Genomic DNA, 15,889 nt, shown 5'->3' on the forward strand with positions numbered 1-15,889 from the left:
TATCCTCACCCCTCCCTTGTGTGCTCTCGCTTTTATCATGTGCTCATAGTCCAATCCCCTTGTTGTGTTTGCCCTTGATCTAATGTCCACATATGAGGGAGAACATACGATTTTTCATCTTTTGGGCCAGGCTAACCTCACTCAGAATGATGTTCTCCAATTCCATCCATTTACCAGCGAATGATAACATTTCGTTCTTCTTCATGGCTGCATAAAATTCCATTGTGTATAGATACCACATTTTCTTAATCCATTCGTCAGTGCTGGGGCATCTTGGCTGTTTCCATAACTTGGCTATTGTGAATAGTGCCGCAATAAACATGGATGTGCAGGTGCCTCTGGAGTAACAGTCTTTTGGGTATATCCCCAAGAGTGGTATTGCTGGATCAAATGGTAGATCGATGTCCAGCTTTTTAAGTAGCCTCCAAATTTTTTTCCAGAGTGGTTGTACTAGTCTACATTCCCACCAACAGTGTAAGAGGGTTCCTTTTTCCCGCATCCTCGCCAACACCTGTTGTTGGTGGTGTTGCTGATGATGGCTATTCTAACAGGGGTGAGGTGGAATCTTAGTGTGGCTTTAATTTGCATTTCCTTTATTGCTAGAGATGGTGAGCATTTTTTCATGTGTTTTCTGGCCATTTGAATTTCTTCTTTTGAGAAAGTTCTGTTTAGTTCACATGCCCATTTCTTTATTGGTTCATGATCCTATACCTTAAAGACCCAAAAAACTCTACTCAGAAGCTTCTAGACATCATCAATAGCTATAGCAAGGTAGCAGGATATAAAATCAACATAGAAAAATCATTAGCATTTCTATACACTAACAATGAGCAAACGGAAAAAGAATGTATGAAAACAATTCCATTTACAATAGCCTCAAACAAAATCAAATACCTAGGTGTAAACCTAACAAAAGATGTGAAAGACCTCTACAAGGAAAACTATACACTTCTGAAGAAAGAGATTGAGGAAGACTATAGAAAGTGGAGAGATCTCCCATGCTCATGGATTGGTAGAATCAACATAGTAAAAATGTTGATACTCCCCAAAGTAATCTACATGTTTAATGCAATTCCCATCAAAATTCCAATGACATTCATTAAAGAGATTGAAAAATCTACTGTTAAATTTATATGGAAACACAAGAGGCCACGAATAGCCAAGGCAATACTCAGTCAAAAGAACAATGCAGGAGGTATCACAATACTTGACTTCAAACTATATTACAAAGCAATAACAATAAAAACAGCATGGTACTGGCACAAAAACAGACATGAAGACCAGTGGAACAGAATAGAGGATCCAGATATGAAGCCACACAACTATGAGCAACTTATCTTTGACAAAGGAGATAAAAATATACGATGGAGAAATAGCAGCCTCTTCAACAAAAACTGCTGGGAAAACTGGTTAGCAGTCTGCAAAAAACTGAAACTAGATCCATGTATATCACCCTATACCAAGATTAACTCAAAATGGATCTTAATATCAGACCCCAAACTCTTAAGTTGATACAAGAAAGAGTAGGAAATACTCTGGAGTTAGTAGGTATAGGTAAGACTTTCTCAATGAAACCCCAGCAGCACAGCAACTAAGAGATAGCATAGATAAATGGGACCTCATAAAACTAAAAAGCTTCTGTACATCAAAAGAAAAGGTCTCTAAACTGAAGAGAACACCCACAGAGTGGGAGAAAATATTTGCCAACTGTACATCAGACAAAGGACTGATAACCAGAATATACAGGGAACTTAAAAAACTAAATTATCCCAAAACTAAAGAGATTGTTTTGGAGTGAGTGATACCGAGCATGATCATTATCTACCAAAAGGAGAGGAGGAAGCCAAGATTGGACAGTGGGAGAAACCTGTGGGGTGAGTTTTCCATTGAATTTTGTCATAATTCTCACACAGTGTTGTTTCCAATCACCAACACCTTTAATTACATAAGGTTTATTATATTGTACAGAAAACAAGGCTGTTTACAAAGCAACATAGACCTTCATCCAGGAAATGGGCTTTTTCATACTCTACACTATTTTCCAAACTTATGTTACTGATTATAAAGGCTAGAGTAGTATCTATAGATGTGAAGATATATTCTCAAAGCCTGGAAATGCTTGCCTGTGTGGTACTCCATTCTGTGTGGTAAGAGATATAAATTTTAATGATTTTTCTTTTACTTTGGAAGGATAACTAAGGTTACTCCTAAAAGTTTGAGTGGCAAAAAATTCTCTCTGGAAATTTCATTGAGTTTCTCTCTCTATGTCTCTCTCCCTTTCTCTTGAGAGCATGTGTATTACCAAGGCTTTTCTGTCTGCTAGCCATTCCTTGCTCATTTAGATTTATTAATGAAATATCATAGTGGATGACTGTGATATTCTATAAGATTTTTATACAGTCTGTCTTTGGAACATATTGTGACAAAAGGCCAGTGAGTTAACATAACCCTGGAGAAAAACTATACATATTAATTTTTGCTCATACCAAGCAAATGCAAACTACTATGGAACAATTCATTCACCACATCACTTACCATATATCACATACCCATAGCTCTCATATTCTGCTCTTACTCAGTAACTTTAAATGAGGTTGCTATTTTGTTGAGTATACTCTAATTTACTGTTATCATGCAGGATCTATGCAGTTTATTCAGGGGCCAGGCAAGCAAATTCAATGCAGATATCATTGAGACAACCAGCCTGAGCCCTTTCTATAGTGAAAAGATACACTAATTTTTTCCACATACTCTGCCATCCAAGATGCAAAATTATTTTTTACTTACTATGCTGGGTAACAAGGGCAATCTCAGAAGCATAGTCTTAGTCTTCCCTAATATAATAGCCCTTACTCTCACAAGTGAAGCCCTCTATATGGAGGTTATGCTAAATCCCATGTATATCAATCCTATTTATAAGTGGAGGTACAAGGTAAATGGCTCCCTGGTAGTAACCACCGTAAGCCAGATATAAGGCAGAAATCTATTACGTATTCACCATTCACCTTTACTCTAACAGAAGGGGGGTAAATGATGATATGTATGGCCTCTTGATATTATGGTCAACTTAGAGATTTCAAAAATCCTTGAAATACTTGGGTGTTCTTCCTTTACTAGTGTAAGTAAATGTCTATAAGTCATTGGAGAAAAGAAGTAAGGGAAATATTATTGTATATATTACCAAAAGTATTAACATTTTTCTTTCCTCTTATAGATCAAGTCTTCTTTTCAGTAAATATGTCCAAAATTTGAAAACTAGCTCATTGATGTAATAGATATTGATATTTTAATTTGCTTGATGATATAGACTGAGTAATACTTGGGTTGACTACCAATATATTTTTGTCCCCCAATATTTCATGTTTTTTAATCACCTCAGAAATTTAGATCTCTTTGTTTGCCACTCCTACCCCTCTGCCATAAGGTAATCACATCCACCTGGCTTCTGCCAGCTAGGTTTCTTCTCCTAACTTTATTGCATAGTGTATTCAGTTCTAACATGTTCATTACTATAAAAATGTAAGAAGAGAACACTGGTAAAGTAGGATAGTAATGAAGAATGACTATTGGAATAGTTTTATTTAGAAGGTACCCAAAGATATTCAAAAGTATATAGGGTTATAGACAATTGTAAGCAAAGTAATTTCCATATCGACAAATACTATGTGTAGTTTATCCTAAACTTGATATGTTTGTGTGAGAGTGACCATCAAGATAAAAGCATCATCTCATTTCCACCTTCCTATTCACTTTCACCCTTTTCCTACTTTGTAAAAGAAGAGTTTCTCTCTTTAAAATGTATTTTCACTAATACATAAAAACATAATAATTACACATATCAATGGGTCACCTTGCAATGCATTGACACCTGTACACATTGCATAATGCTTAACATAAACATGTTTGTCTTCTCAACATTTTATCAATTCTTTGTAATGAAAATTTCCAAACTTTCTTATAGCATACTATTGTCATTCATGATTACTCCACTGTGCAACAACATTCCAGAATGACTTGTTCCTATATAAATGTATTTTCATTTGCTTAACTAATCATATTACACTCTACCAGTGATGTAAATACCTACGGGTTTAACAATGGAAAAGTTCCAAAGTTAGTATCCATAGTAAAAAAATTTGTTACTAATGAGTATATATTAAAGTGTTTTCAACAAAACTGAAGGAGGCCCCCATTAAGTTGCCTAATAACTCAGAAAGAGTACAAAGACTTGAAAGACATTGCTACAACATAATTCTACTATCAACCATTTATGTTTACAAAGTTTATTTAGAATTTGTATCTATAAAACTAAAAAAACTGAAATGGAATTGTGTGTTTTGACTCATTCTATCAATTAAGCAATATCCTATGTATACGTAAACTGTTTGAAAATTCAAAATGTAACTTACCCATATCATTTAGGAATACTATTCTGTTGTTAGCATTATTGTACTTTAAGTAGATGAACTACCAGGTACCACTAAATACTATTCTTGGTGAAACAAGAATATGTAGTATTTGAAGCCCTATGGTGACAGAAAATTTACAAAATATTTCAATTTAGATACATATTATTTCGCTGCAGAAACATAAGTTACTGTGACCAATATAACAATGCTAATATCAAATATTTTGTACACATGTATGTAAATGGAAAACTGAGACCTGTTGAAACTATACCAGGAATGGAGGTCGGGGATATAAAGGAGAATGATGGAGGGGGTGAATTCAACTATGATATACAGTAAGAATTTTTATAAAAGTCACAATGTACCACTAGCAAAACAATAATAAAAAATTATGCTAAGATTATTTGGAAGAGACTGGATCAAAGATGGCAACTGGGACACAGCTGCAGACCACATGAGCTCCGTGAACCAGGGACGTTGCTGAGACACTGGAGACACACTTGACTGAGGTAAAGCACAAGAGAGAGCTGAAACATCAGCACTCTGAACCCCTAGCTCGTGGAAGGCTTCTCCTCTGAACCCCTAACTGGTGGAAGGCTTCTCCATGCCACAGTTTACTAAATTAGTAAATTACACAATTTAGTAAAAGAACAGCACTGCACACCAAGCCCCTCCCCATAGGCCCTCAGAGCTACTGCTCCATAGGCTGTGGGATCTTCAATTCTTGGGCCCACTTCTCAGCCCCTCCAGGGGCTCCCCAGACCCATGTGGGTCCCCTCAGACCCACATGATCTCCACAAGACCGAGCCCTTAAGGCCTGCCAAGCCGGCAATCAAAAGCATTCATGATCTTCGCTGGGCTGCGCCCCTCAGACCTGCACAATCTCCACTCTGCTGGGCCATGCCCCTAAGACCTGCCAAGCTGGCGATCCACAGACAATCATGATCTGCCAGGCCGTACCTACAAGGCCTACACAGGCCTGCATGATCTCCGCTCTGCCGGGCCCATACCCCTATGGTCTGCCAAGCTAGCGATCCACAGGCATTCAAGTTCTCCCCTCTGCCTGGCCTGCACCCTTAAGGCCTGCACAGGCCTGCATGATCTCTGCTCAGCCAGGCCACGCACAGAAAGCCTGCCAAGCCGGCAATCCATAGACATTCACATCTCTGCTGGGCAGAATTCCTCAGGCCTACACAGGCACTGCATGATCTCCACTCTGTTGGAAACACAAGAGACCGTGAATAGCCAAGGCAATACTCAACAAAAAGATCAATGCTGGAGATATCACAATACCTGACTTCAAACTATACTACAAAGCAATAGCAATAAAAACAGCATGGAACTGGCACAAAAGCAGACATGAAGACCAGTGGAAGAGAATAGAGATTCCAGATATGAATGCACACACCTATACCCACCTTATTTTTGACAAAGGGGCCAAAAATATACAATGGAGAAAAGACAGCCTCTTCAGCAAATGCTGCTGGGAAAAGTGGCTATCCATCTGAAAGAAACTAAAAGTAGATCCATGTCTATCACCCTATACTAGTATCAACTCAAAATGGATCAAGGACCTTAATATCAGACCCAAAACTCTGAAGTTTGTACAGGAAGGTGTAGGAAACACTCTGGAACTATTAGGTACAGGCAAGGATTTCCTAAATAGAACCCCGGCAGCCCAGTAACTAAGAGAAAGAATGACAAATAGGAATTCATAAAATTGAAAAGCTTCTGCACAATAAAAGAAATGGTCTCTGAACTGAAGAGACCACCCACAGAGTGGGAGAAAATATTTGCTAGCTGTACATCAGACAAAGGACTGATAGCCAGAATATCTGAGGAACTTGAGAAACTAAACTCTCCCAAAATCAATGAACCAATTAAGAAATGGGCAACTGAACTAAATAGAACTTTCTCAAAAGAAGAAATTCAAATAACCAAAAAACACATGAAAAAATGCTTACCATCTCTGTCCATAAAAGAAATGCAAATCAAAGCCACCCTAAGATTCCACTTTACCCCTGTTAGAATAGCCATCATCAAAAACACCACCAACAACATGTGTTGGTGAGGATGTGGGGAAAAAGGAACCCTCGTACAATGCTGGTGGGAATGGAAGCTGGTGCAACCATTCTGCAAAACAATATGGAGGTTTCTTAATAATCTGAACATAGATCTGCCATATGATCTAGCAATCTCACTCCTGGGGATATACCCAAAAGAATGCGACACAGGTTACTCTAAAGGCACCTGCACACCCATGTTTATTGCAGCACTATTCACAATAGCCAACTTATGGAAACAACCAAGATGCCCCACTACTGACGAATGGATCAAGAAAATGTGGCATTTATACACAATGGAATTTTACTCAGCCATGAAGAAAAATGAAATCTTATCATTCACAAGTAAATGGATGGAACTGGAGAACATAATTCTGAGTGAGGTTAGCTAGACTCAGAAGACTAAAAATCATATGTTCTCCCTCATATGCAGTCTTTAAATCTAGGGCAAATACAGCGATGTTATAGGACTTGAGTTACATGACAAGGGGATAACATATACGGGAGGTATGGGGTTAGATAGAAAACCCTAAACATGAAAGCCATTTGATGTCCCCACTCCAGAGGAATTTATATAGAAACCTTAAAGTGACAGAAGTCAACATGAGAAGGTGATCAGGAACCAGTGGAAACATCATTTACAGATGAATCAACATCGGTTGTAACACATTTGTACATGAAAACAATGCTAGGAATCTCTCTATATAGCTGTCCTTATCTCAACTAGCAAAAATTCTACGTCTTTCTTATTATTATTTCTACTCTTCAACGGAACTGGAGAAAAGCACAGAAAAGGTTCTGCCTTGAAGGAAGGGGGAGGGGGGAGAGGGTGGGAGCAGGGGCAGGAGGGAGAAATGACCCAAACAATGTATACACATGTGAATAAATGAATAAAAAAATTATGTGGAAGAAATATGAGGTTAATATGATTAAATAGAAAACAAATATACAGAATTTCTGATGGTGAAATAAGAGTGCATGCATTATTTTTCATGATTATTATGTCATTTAATTATGGTATTTGAATGACATGAGGCATTTTGCAGGACAGATGTAACTTTTATTTTTAAATGTAAATGAATTTAATGTGAAAAAATACACATTTTGCAATTTCTTAAACTTAAATAACAAATATATTTTACATTGTAAATGTGTGATATCTAAAGCATATCAAAATCCTTTTAGAAAGCTAGGCATAGTGGCTCATGCCTGTAATCCCATTATTTGGGAAGTGAAGGCAGGAGGATCATGAGTTTTAAGTGAGCCTGAGCAACATAGTGAAACTCTGTCTAAAAAAAAATTTTGAGTGGACATGAAAAAAAATGTTCATAAAAATGAAACAGGTTGGAGAACAAAAAATATATTTCTATATTTGTGACTCTATTATTTGAAGTTTTTAAAAGTGCCATTAAAATCCTTCAACCTATTCTGCCTGACCATCTATTTTGGATAACATAATTCATTGATTGCTATTCAATTTCAGCATATATTCATTCTAGCATAAAAACATAGATATTTCCTTATTGTTTGTTTTATGTATGGTTCAATATCACTGAGAAAAGTGAAGTGTATAGAAATGGTTAAAATATGTTATAGGTAGCCCGGTACCAGTGGTTCACACTTATAATCCTAGCTACTCAGGAGGCAGAGAGCAGGAGGATTGTGGTTCAAAGCCAGCCTGGACAAATAGTTCACAAGATACTATATCAAAAAAGCCCTTCACAAAAATAGGGCTGGTGGAGTGGCTCAAGGTGAAGGCCCTGAGTTCAAGCCCCAGTACAGCAAAAAAACAAAAAGGAAAAAAGGAAACAAAAAACTATGTTATAAGTATGTATGAAAATGTCATAATGAAATTCATTACTTGACCAACTTCCTATATCTATATTTGTGCAATTCCTATGTCCATATATAGATATAATGAAACAAATAGGGACATACTGAATCTTACTGAATTATTTGTAAATAGAAATATATTTGACTTAAAAAGATCAAACAAATGAAACTGTAACTTTTATAATAGCCTACTTTAAATATTTTCCATGTATAAGTAACATGAATATAATATATTGCTTATATGCATGTCTATGAATGTGTGTATGTACATGTGCTATAGCCCTATAATATTATCTATTCTATCCATGTAGTAAAATAAAAATTAGAGATCTTTTTCATTATTTACAAAGTTGATTAAAGAAACATAATTTTTAAAGATTTATATTTAAAAAATAATTTTTGAGGCAGTCTCCTATCTTGCCCATGCTAGACTTAAACTCCTGAATTTAAGCAATCTTCTTTCTCAGCCTTCCAATATGCTTGAAATTTAAAGAAATATTCCAAATCTTTATTTATTATAAATTTGACAATGTTAATTTATTTTATTTCAAGTTGCTTTTATTACACACTTTCCTAAGGTGAAAATGAATGATACATATCTCTTACTTCTTCCATAGCTTTCAGAATCCCGATCTGTGTAACTGACTCATTCCAATATGTCTCTAAATAGGTAACAAGGTTTAGGTTAACTCACTCTTAAAATATAATGTCATTTCAGAAATTACATCCAAGTAATTTGTCTTTTTTTCTTTTAGACCAATTAAAAACATCTAAATTCAAGTTAGTGCTAAATGTTGTAGCTATTACAAGATTACCTAGTTCTAGGAGCATAAGTGCCACTACTTTTCTGGCAATTTTACTAAGTAAAACTATAAATCATTTGTCAAATCATTTATTTTTATTACAAGTTTGTTTACTGCTTCTGATTTCCTTATGTACCTTCAATTTATCCAAGTGGAAATAATTTTCACATCTCCTGTTTCGTTGCCATGACTTTTGTCCAAATGTTACCTAGTCCATATGCCAGCTCCTTCAAGATTCCCCTGATGATTTGCTTCACCCATATTATGCCACAGCTGAAAATAATACTTCTTGTCAATTTTATAGTTGAAAATATTTTCTTGAAGTCCAAACACCTTAATTTTTACTTTTTGGTAGATTATTTTCTATGCAGAATTATAATATTTAGGCACATATTCCATATTTAAATGCTAAATCAATGTTGAACTAATTTGCTTTCCCAACAGCTTCTAATAATATTGTGATATATTTTGAGATTAGGAATTGTCCAGGGCTGGGAGCCTGGCTGAAGTAGTAGCATATTTGCCTTTCAAGTGGAAGGTTCTTAGTTCTAACCCCAGCACTGCCAAATCCACTTCCTGTAAGAGACCAATATGATGGATTGCTGATAGGCACCACTTTCCCATGTCTCCACAAACCAGAAATAAAACTTCCACTGTGTGGCTGCAGGGTTAATTAGTAAGAGAGGGGATGGTATCTGAGAAAGGACAAAAAAGTAGCAGGGGAAAATAACAATACATAGAATGCTAAAAGAAACAAAGAGAAAACCTGACTTGGAGGGAGTCCAGGACAACTGCGAAATTATGCTCCATGTTTCAACCATCTCAACCCCCACCTGATCTTCTTTTTTTTGTTTACTGTTCTGTTTTGTTTTGCTCTGGCAAGAGCTATCTATGCAGACCATCCCATGAAGGAAACAACTGCAGAAAAGGCTATGTGCACATTGGCAAGCCTTGCTGGTACTACCTGACAGAAATCTACTGGTGTCTGTACCCCACCACTTGGGGCAAAAAGTCTGTCATAAGTGAGCCAGCAGGGTGAACTTGTTTCATTCTTGAATGCTGCTGCATAGGCAAGGCCAGTAAGTGGGTGCAAATACATCTGACCCCTGAGAAAAATTTTTTGGCTAAGTGAGCTGATTGAAGGACCCAGCATGTGACTATGGCCTTGTACTTGTAGGTAAGAGCAGCCACTCAGTATCTCTCTACCCCAATACAAAGGAAGAATGTAGACATGAGCTAGCTACCACCCAACCCAATCGTGTATGTGTATACAAGTGACAAGAGCTACTTGCACCTCACCCTCCAAATGAAACATTAAACTGGAAACCTAGAAGGGAAAAGGAAAAAAGTTTACCATGGACAAGCCAGAGCAGCCACTGGATTCCCTGAGCAGGCAAACTGTGGGCTTTGAGTGGCAGAGTGCTTTCTGACCCACAGGCTGTGCTCAGAGACTCTCCTACCTTTCTCCAACTGCAATTGTACCATCAAACTCCAGCAGAGTAGCCCAACAACTGGGAATGGCTAATTTTCCATAGGAACTTGCCCACCTCACTCCATCAGCTGCCCCTAATCCAGAGCCTTAACCAGTCACAGAACAATTTTTGCAGGTTGGTCTGGTCAATCCAGGGCCCTGTGGGGATATATGAGTAAACAAAACAGGAGAACTTCAGACAGAAAGCTGAGGATTTGAGATTGGAGAACATTCATTATACAGAAAGAGCCAAGCAGACATAAACTTTTGTCCTCTACAAGGAAGAAATATGGAATTTTAGAGACATTTTTAGCAGAAAATCAAGATGGCAGATAGCTGACAGATGTGCACGATTTCAAACAATTACTCCATATTTTCATGTCAGCAAGGATCAGGTAATACTGCTGTTACTGCTAACCAAGATACCTCAATTATAGAGGGAGTACATAATATTTATTGACTGACCCTTAAGCTAACATTTTAAAGTGCATAACAGCCCAGCATAGGGTTAGGCAGCTACTGCCAGCCTGCCTATCTGTTTGCTGGCTAGGGACAGGGTCAGATGGCCCCAGCCAATCTGGCGATTTTTTTTCCTTGCTTTTTCTTTTCTTTTTCTCCCTCTCTTAATTCCCTCCCTCCTGGGTTAATAAAGCTAAAACACAATGCAGAGAACAGCAGAGACATGCAAGCATCTGGCAATACCTGGACCCACCATAATACATGCAGACACAGAACCTTCACCTGATTGCTACCCACCTGTGCAGAGCTCTCCCCACCTTAGTGTGTCTGCAATCTTGTCAACAATAATGCAATGCAGAAAACTACAGAAAGAGAGCTGCTGCAAGCATTTGGGAAGACCAGGACCTGCCAAACACAAGTGTACACAAAACCTCTGTCTGCCACCTGCCTGCTCTGCCCTGTAGCTGCTCTGTTTTCAACCAAGCAGGTCTGCTAACCAACCAGGTGAACCCAAAACACTGTTTGGGAGGGAAACACATCTTCTAGCACAGCTGGGGAGCTGACTGCACCCTCTCTGGACAAAATGGTGACCAAATACACAGAGAGAGTATTTCCCCTCTGCCTGGGGGGGAGGCAGAATGCAGAGCTGAAAAAGCCCCTGTGTGGGTTGGGTGACTCAGAAACCACTGTGGGGAAAGCCAGGCATTGCACTGCCTTGGAGAAACCAGGAACAAGCTGAAATTGACAGTCACACCAAGAGAAAAGCTTGTTTATAACACACAGGCTTGCTCTATGAGTGCAAGGGGCTGGTGACTACTAATTTACCAACCCCTCACAGGACCATTCCTGAGAACCTGTCTGCTCCAAAGGCCCTGCTCCACTAAGGAAGCCTGAGATCAAGCCCCCAGAGCTGAGTCCTGCCCCCCCCAAAGCTGTCTGATAGGGAAGAACAACCCTCATTTCCATGCAACCCAACATACTAACTGTAAGAAGGGACACTCTTGGCCAAAGCCCCTATAAAAAAAATAGAATCATCAACACCTCAAACTGAAATCAGAGAAAAATGTCCAGAACATTCATTGAAGTGATATAACTTTTAAATTTTTATTTCGCATTACTTCTATTTCATTTTTTAATTTTTGCAGTTTTATTTTTAATTTTTTATTTTAATTTTTATTTGCTTCATTTTTTTTCTTCCATCTTACTGTTACATAACTCCCTTCTCTCCTAACACTAACTTGCTCAGCCCTCTATTACCCACTTTCCTTTCCCTACCCCAGGTTTTCTTTTTCATCTTTTTCCATATTCACCAACTTGCTTTCCCCCTCCTCACCTTTCTCTCCCTCCTCCCTCTCTCCCTAGTACCTTGATCTCCTCAAAATGTACCACCCACTGAATATTCTATTATACCAACTTTACACATTACCCCATCCTTACTATCCTTCTGAAACCCTGACATTAGAACCCTGTGCTATAACTGAACTACACCTCAACACACACTAGGGACTTAGTACCCTTGAACCCCCATGCCTCACATCCCTCACCCCTCACCCCATCCACCCTTTCTGCCCCTTCCTCCAGCACCAGCTCTTTCAATGCCTAAGTATTCACCTCTATCCAAATAACCATTATTCCCTCAATCACTACAGCTTATAGATAATACCACCAAGGAGCTCACTATATATTTTGCAAATAACTGGATTGGCATTGAATCAGTGAATTGGTTGTTGATAATTTATACCACCTAGTCAGGGAAAAGAAATAGCACATCAACATAACTAACCACTGAGCCAGTAATAGCACAGTAATTGAGTTAAGGGGAAGATAACAGGATTACAATCCCCAATTAGTCACTCAGCAACATATGAGCAAAGCATATCATGGAATTATGGGGAGAAGAAGGAGGCAGGAAATTCTACAAACCAAATGACCAACAATTCAATAAAGAATCCTCTATTGTGAGGAGTGAAGAAAATGAATACTCAATTCCTGTCTCCAATAGAACAATGAAAAATATCACCATTAAGCTCAGTACACCCACAAAAAATCTCTCAAAGAAGAAATTATGGACAAAATCACTGAGAAACTCATGGAGAATCTACTAAACACAGATAACCAGAAAGTACAAGAAGCACTCAAGAAATATCAAGATACCATAAATAAAAAACTTGAGAAGACACAGAAACAACTAAATGAACACAGAGAAAACTACGACAAACAATAAAGTAACACAAAGGAGACTACAAAAAAAAGAGACATAAGAAATAAAGAAGACAAAACAGGTTACAAAAGAGGAATTTAATAAAGATGTGGAAAACCTCAGAAAAAAGAATCAAACAGAAACCATGGAAATAAAAATTTCCTTAAATCAGATAAAAAATACAGGGGAAAGTCACTCCAGCAGACTACAACAAGTAGAAGACAGACACTCAAGACTTGAAGACAAAACAGAAGAAAATCTTGAAGAAAACCCAGAAGAACTCTTAGACAAAAGACTCAAAAGCTGGAAAAGGAATATGTAAGAACTCAGCAACTCAATCAAAAGACCAAAACAGCAAATAATGGGCATCGAAAGATAAGAGGTGCAAGTCAAAGGGATATGTAATATATTCAACAAAATATCAGGAAATGTAACAAATCTAGAGAAAAAGTTGTCCATTCAGGAACAGGAAGCCCCCATAATACCAACAGACTTGACCAAAATAGAACTTCCTCACAGCATATTATCATTAACACATCTAGGACAGAGAACAGAGAAAGAATATTGAAGGCTATAAGAGAGAAAAACAAGTAACAGGGGTTTTTTGAGCACTGAAAGAAAACAATTTCAGTCCTAGCATATACTACCCAGCAAAAATATCATTTGAACTTGATGGAGGAATAAAAGTCTTCCATAATAAACAGAAACAAAACAAATTTTGACCGTGAAGCTAACACTATAGAAGATTCTGCAAGGAATTCTACACACAGAACATAAAAGTAAACAAAACCATGAGAGGATGGGAAGTATTAAACTGCAGGAGAAGAAAAGACAAGTAATCAGAAAGTAGCATTGATTTGGCTACACACACTGAATTCCTTAAACAACAACAAAAAAACTAAATGACAGAATTCACCACATACCTATCAATATCAACACTGAATGCCAATGGACTCAACTCTCCCATCGCAAGACATTGTTTGGCAAGCTGGATTAAAAAGGGAGATCCAACAATCTGTTGTTTACAAGAGACTACCCCCCTCCTTATTGACAGAAATAAACACTGGCTTAGGGTAAAAGGCTGGAAGATTTACCAAGCCCATGTTCCCTGAAACCAGACAGGAGTAGCAACATTTTTATCAAAGTAGACTTCAAACTTTCATTAGTCAAACATGACAAAGAATATCCCCTCATACTAATAAAAGGGGCAACACATAAAAAGGAAATAAGAGTTATCAACTTATATGCACCCAATGTCAGTGCACCCAACTTCATTAAACACACACAAAATGACTTAAAATCACAAATATACTCCAATACAGTGGTTGTGGTTGACTTTAATATCCCTTTATCAACAATAATTAGGTAATTCAGAGAAAAAAAATCAACAAAGAATTCCTAGAACTAAAAGACACCATAAATTGAATGGACCAAGCAGATAACTACAGAATATTTCACCCTACAAAAGCACAATATACATTCATCTAAGCAGTCCATGAATCTTTCTCAAAAACAGACTGTATCTTAGGGCAAAAAGAAAGTCTCAACAAATATCAGAAAATTGAAGTAAGCCCCCGCATACTATTTGATCATAATGCAATAAAGGTAGAGCTCAACAACAAAAGCAGCAGCAGAAAATAAACAATTGGAGGCTGAACAACACATTGCTCAATGATCAGTTGGTCATAGAAGAAATAAGGGAAGAAATCCAAAAGTTCCTGGAATTTAATGAAGATGAAAACTCAACCTATCAGAACATGTGGGACATAGCAAAGGTAGTCCTAAGAGGAGAGTTGATATCCATGAATGCCTATATTAAAAACACAGAAAGATCTCAAATAAACAACATAATGCTACATCTTAAACTCCTAGAAAAACAAGAACAAGCTAAACTGAAAACAAGTAGAGAGAAAGAAATAATAAAAAATTAGGGAAGAAATCAATGAAATAGGGACCAAAAAAAAAAAAAAAACACATAAAGAATCAAGGAAACAAACTGCTGGTTTTTGAAAAAAATGAACAAGATTGACAAACCTCAGGCAAATCTGACTAAAATGAGGAGGGAAAAGATCCAATTTAATAAAGTTAGACATGAAAAAGGTTAGATAACAACAAACACCAAGGAAATCCAGGGTATCATCAGGGACCTTTTGAGAACTTATATTCAGATTAATTGGAAAATCTAGAAGAAATGGACAAATTTCTACATATATATGACCATCCAAAACTGAACCAAGAGCATATTAATCACCTAAACAGATTTATAACACTCATTGAAATTGAAGCAGCCATAGAACACTCCAAAGAAGAAAAGTTCAGGATCTAATGGGTTCTCCCCTGAATTCTACCAGACCTTTATAGAAGAACTAATACCAACACTCCTTAAACTTTTTCACAAAATAGAAAGGAATGGAACACTTTCTAATTCACTCTATGAAGCCAGTATTGTAATCATCCTAAAACCAAACAAGGAGACACTCAAAAAAGAGAACTACAAGCCAATCTCCTTAATGAATATTGATGCAAAAATACTCGATAAAATAATGGCAAACTGAATCCAACAACATAAGATCATTCACCATGACCAAGTTGGCATCATCCCAGGGATGCAGGGATGGTTCAACATACACAAATCATTAAAGGTCATATAG

General features: G+C 37.3%; 1 long non-coding RNA gene across 1 annotated transcript in view; it reads right to left on the bottom strand.

The window, feature by feature from the left end:
• LOC141419700 (uncharacterized) overlaps positions 1–15,889 on the bottom strand; it is a 102,748-nt gene that overhangs the window by 17,076 nt on the left and 69,783 nt on the right. Inside the window, exon 3 of the long non-coding RNA XR_012444323.1 lies at positions 10,569–10,738. This is a non-coding gene — a long non-coding RNA (uncharacterized lncRNA). The remainder of the gene's footprint in view (positions 1–10,568; positions 10,739–15,889) is intronic.

Source organism: Castor canadensis, chromosome X, assembly GCF_047511655.1.
Source record: "Castor canadensis chromosome X, mCasCan1.hap1v2, whole genome shotgun sequence".
Taxonomy (NCBI): Eukaryota; Metazoa; Chordata; class Mammalia; order Rodentia; family Castoridae; genus Castor; species Castor canadensis.